Source organism: Orbicella faveolata, unplaced genomic scaffold (assembly GCF_042242905.1).
Source record: "Orbicella faveolata isolate gen_17 unplaced genomic scaffold, um_ofav_v1 contig_35, whole genome shotgun sequence".
Classification (NCBI taxonomy): Eukaryota; Metazoa; Cnidaria; class Anthozoa; order Scleractinia; family Merulinidae; genus Orbicella; species Orbicella faveolata.
The window spans coordinates 29,467,416-29,472,071 of NW_028301564.1; the positions used below are offsets into that span (position 1 = coordinate 29,467,416).

At 36.4% G+C, this 4,656-nt stretch overlaps 1 long non-coding RNA gene across 1 annotated transcript; it reads right to left on the minus strand.

Moving 5' to 3' along the window:
- Positions 1-1,267: 1,267 nt before the first annotated feature.
- On the minus strand, positions 1,268-3,409 carry LOC149104157 (uncharacterized). Its single transcript, XR_016202203.1, has 3 exons — positions 3,185-3,409; positions 1,988-2,065; positions 1,268-1,363 (listed from the first exon to the last, which is right to left on the minus strand). It is a non-coding gene; the product is annotated as an uncharacterized LOC149104157 (long non-coding RNA).
- Positions 3,410-4,656: the final 1,247 nt, after the last annotated feature.

The following is a 4,656-nucleotide window of genomic DNA, read 5'->3' on the forward strand; positions in this document are numbered from 1 at the left end:
CACGTTTTTATTCTGTTAAATTTGAATTCAAAATGTCAGGAAAAAGCACTTCAATTTTACATTGCGGAGAATATTCGGCCGTTTCAAGTTGTCCTTTAAAATAATAAATTGCGATGTTCAACCCTTTCACTTCAGTCTCAAACTCAAAACAGTCATTTTCCCAATTGATTGTCATATATTTCTTTTGTTCTTAGTTTATAAATTTGGTAACATTGCCTTTGTAACATACTTGACAACGCAGCGAGGTACGATGAGATTATATTTTGATCACTCTTGGACTGAATCCGTTAATGGTAAACGACTAGAGAAACAAGAAAACGACTTATCTGAATTAAGATATTTCCAGGCCAGGGTCCAAGAGCCAGTACACTGCAATCCCAAATGACTACATATTTCTTTGAAAGGGCATTCAACCTAGAAAGAAAGGAAACATCAACAAAATAGCTCGTTAATATTGATTGTATCACTTAACACTTACTGTTTTCACAATGTTCTTACGAAAGTTATAATAATTAACAATCGCATGTTGTTTTATTCTGTTAACTTTGATTCCATTATGTAACTGGACAAGTCTCCAATCTTCAAGTAAAATTCTTCTTGCTAGTTACAATATATCCTGATTCCAATATTTTCTCTCCAACTGAGATACTTATAACAAGGGTTAGGAAGGCATTTATATGGTCAGACTCTGATCACTCTTTGGACTGAAACCGTTCAATGGTAAACAGAGAAGAAAACGGCTTACCTGAAAAAGGTGTTTTCTGTGGCTGTCAACTTGAGCCAGGCTTCGAGAGCTTACACACTTTGATCTAGCCTGGCTACACTTTCTATTGAAACGGTGTTTGCATTCAACCTGGTGATAAAAAGAGGAAGAAACAACAAATTAAATTACTTTTCAACGATTATCGGATCTCCAGTTGTGTTAATTTCGAATATTTGCCCCTAAATACACATTTACAGTGCTTTTCTAAAGCATTACTTTATTGAAATTGATGAACAAATCTCTCGCAATCGTGTTACTTTTAAGAATTAGTTCGGACATCAGAACAATTCCTCATTGTCCAACCGGTATCTAAGAGTTTATGGGTTCGAATCCCGTCACGGACTGTGATGTTCAATTCTTTGTCGCACGCTCACCGCAGGATCAAAATTTCATCTTTCACTACTCCCGATTAGATTTCTCTACAGGATACTTGGAATGACACAGTTGCTAAAGTGAGGAAAGGGTGAGTAAAGTAAAATGAGGAAAGGGTGAACTTATCTGAATTAAGATTTTTTTTTTATGTCATAGTGCCCCCGGCGTTCAAGAATTACACACTGCAATCCAAAATGGCCACACTTTCTGTTCAATATCCGAGTTCACCTGGCAAAAAATGAGATTAAACATGAAACGAACTATTTTTTCATCAACAAATTCGAGAAGTGTTTATAAATTTAATAACAGACAATTCTGCAGTGACTTCTTAAAGCAGGTATCAATAGTGTATGGTATCATTATTTAAGAAAACACTAAATTTTTGTTGGCTGGCAAATCCCAAACAAACTTCCTGGTTCTGCCGAGGACATTAAAATAGTTAAAGAATTTCTCTGCAATTTACTTTGAAATGTATTGACATGGAAGGAGATTTTATTAACTTTGGACTGAAACCGAAAAAAAAACGGAAAATTTGAGGTGCTGGACTTATTGTAGAGAAAAAGCGTTTCCAGCCATTAGCAAGCAGTGAACTACTGATTGAAACCACTGGGCCCAAGAGCTAACGAAGTTGCTTTTCTTGCATTGGCAGATTTTCAGTCCTTCGTTTCATAAATTTGCCAGAAACCAAGCGAGGCAAGTTGCAGATAAATTTCTAACACCGGCAAAAAATATTTTATGAACTTTACTGCTGAGCTTTTGGTGGTACATTTAGACAACATTTCTCAGTTAATGAATAAAAAACTGCGAAGATAATATCTGGTCTATCTGAACCAAGATGTTTGCAATACTTACTTTGTACCAAAGAACATTAGAGCCACGCACTGTCGTACAATATGGACTTGTTTTCTCTCAGTATATCTATTTTAAAACCTGCATGAAAAAGAAAAGAGGAAGCTTTGATATACTGACTTAAATTGCGTTAGGTTTAGGAATTTGGTCAAAAACAGTGCAGAGCCAGCGGTTTACAGAGACATTTAAAGCATAAATGCTATTCAGGCAGCGTCTGAACGCGCACAGAGCAGTATAAAATTATTATTTTTTGCTACATGAAGATAGTTCACGATCATTTGGTTATTTCCCTCAGGATGTACGCAACATGATAAAAGAAATTAATTATTTTCTTTCTTGGACTGATACTGTAAATGGTATACAACAGAATAGTTAAGGAAATACTTAATTGGCTTCACACTAGTGCTTGTAAGTATAATCTAAGTGCACTTGGAACCTACTTTGAGTGTGAAGGGGTAAAATGTGCTTTCTTGGACTTAACTTAGCGACCATGGAAACTTTCGTAGTTCAAAGAAGCCGAAGGACACCGCCAAGTATGGTCTACATCACACTTGAGAGCACACTTGACCAATAGGAAATGGAAGCCAACTGAAGGCGGTGTGCAGCGTTGCTACAATTCTGATGAACGAACCGATACTAGTAAACAACTTGCTTGAATTTCATTTTACTAGACAGCCTTAACCATAGGTTTTCATATCATCCGACACAGCAAATGCTCTTCTGCAAATTACAAACCAGCTGCTATTTCAAGTCTCAACCAGATCATTTCTTTGCAATCGCACAAATCCGTTGAACTTTGAACGAGTCACACGGAAACACATTTCCTAGGTTAGCTAAAGCCCTACAGCAATTTACTCAATTTCTTTGCCGAAAACCGCGTTGTTGAGCCACTCTAGAGAAATAAAGAAGTTGCCGTTTGTTCCTTTGTTTTGCTGCTAATGCTGTGTTGCTCTTTAGCAACAAAGCAATGATATGCATTTCTTCACGATTTTACTGCCGAACAATCGCTTTTGTAATATGTTTGAGTTATTTTTCTGCGAAAATGCTCAAGTAATATACTTTGTCATCAGGCGTGAAGCCAAGTTTTCTAAAGTGTGACTTGAGATTTTCAAGTGCACTTGAGTCAACTGCTTTCTTGAAACTAACTTAGCTTCTAGTGTGAAGCCAAGTAATAATTAAATGACAACGAGCTTATCTGACTGTAAGATCTTTCAGATGTCGTCTGCTTGCATCGAAGCGAAGGGTAAAACACCACAATCCAAAATGGCTGCTTTTTCTTTCAATGCACGTGTACTCTATGTGCAACCTTGGAAAAAAGAGAGGAAATGTCAATAAATGAAGTAAATCTCCTTTTATTCAATAGAACAGTCTTGTAGTTGTACAATGTTGCTATTTTCAGGCATATTGCATTGTATTCGCTAGCCTGAAATCAATTGCAAGAGACCAGAGAAATACATTTTATAGTGGTGACTGGCTTTCTTTTCGCTTAGAAAATTTACTGCGCACAAACGTGTTAGGTCTGGGATTCTGGTGGTATATTGTATTTCGATTAATCTTGCTCTGAATTAAACCGTTCACCAGGAAAACGACGAACAAATAACAAAACTACGATGTACTTATCTGAAATCAGGCATTTCCTATAGTCAACTCCAGGTTGCGCTAGAGCCCAAGAACTACAACCTGCAATCCAAAAAGATTCCTGTTACATTTTAATTTAAATTACCATACACTAGAACAAAAAAGTTATAAAATTGTAGCAAGGGTCAAACTGAACCATAACAATGCATTTATCGTGATAGCTATCTTAGTCACAATTTTTAAATCAGACTTTGCAACAAGGTCAGATGATACGTGTAAAATAAAGATAAAACAAAACCTAGAATTTACCTGAAATTAGAGTTGATGGCAACACGAAGAGGCTGATAAGGAGAGAACGGAGCTCCAAAGCTGAACAGGGCTGCTCATAATGGTTACATTTCCTTTGGATACCCCTCTGTTCGTCTAGTGCCAGAAGGAGAGAGAAAACTGTCAAAAAATATATTCAGTAAGTCAATCAGTTCGGTAGTTAGAAACCGGCCACATAACGTAACATCGGTCAATATCGCCTGCATTAACAAATTTCTTAATGTTCTCCTAGAATTATTTTATTTGAAGTGAGGTAGTTTTAATGTTCTCGCCAGAATTCAAAGCAAGTTTGTTCAAAATTGGTGCTTTTCGTCAAGTAATTTCTGATTTCACGAAAATGTAAAGAATAATGAAAACATGACGATAAATGAACAATAACCACAAAGACAATTATAACACAAATCTGCCTCTATGTCTGAAATGCTAACGCAATATTTTGATATTACTTACCCGAAAATGTATCACAAATCACTCCTGAAGTAAAGGACAAGGATGCGTGGCTGTATAACAACTCAACAAAATCGCTCCCAAAGTAAAACTGACTAAATTAAACCCCAATTAAAACCTTCACGAGCAGCTAGTTCAGCGATTGTATTGAAACAAACTGTTCCTGCATGAGAAAAAAATTTAAATGCTCAGGAAATATTATTGACGTAACTTTAAAACTGTTGATATTAAGTCAGTCAGATCTTCATACCCTTAGCAACTCAGAGCATCAGAGCAATGGACGACAAGCCGGGTCTAAAACACAGGTCACATTCCACAGG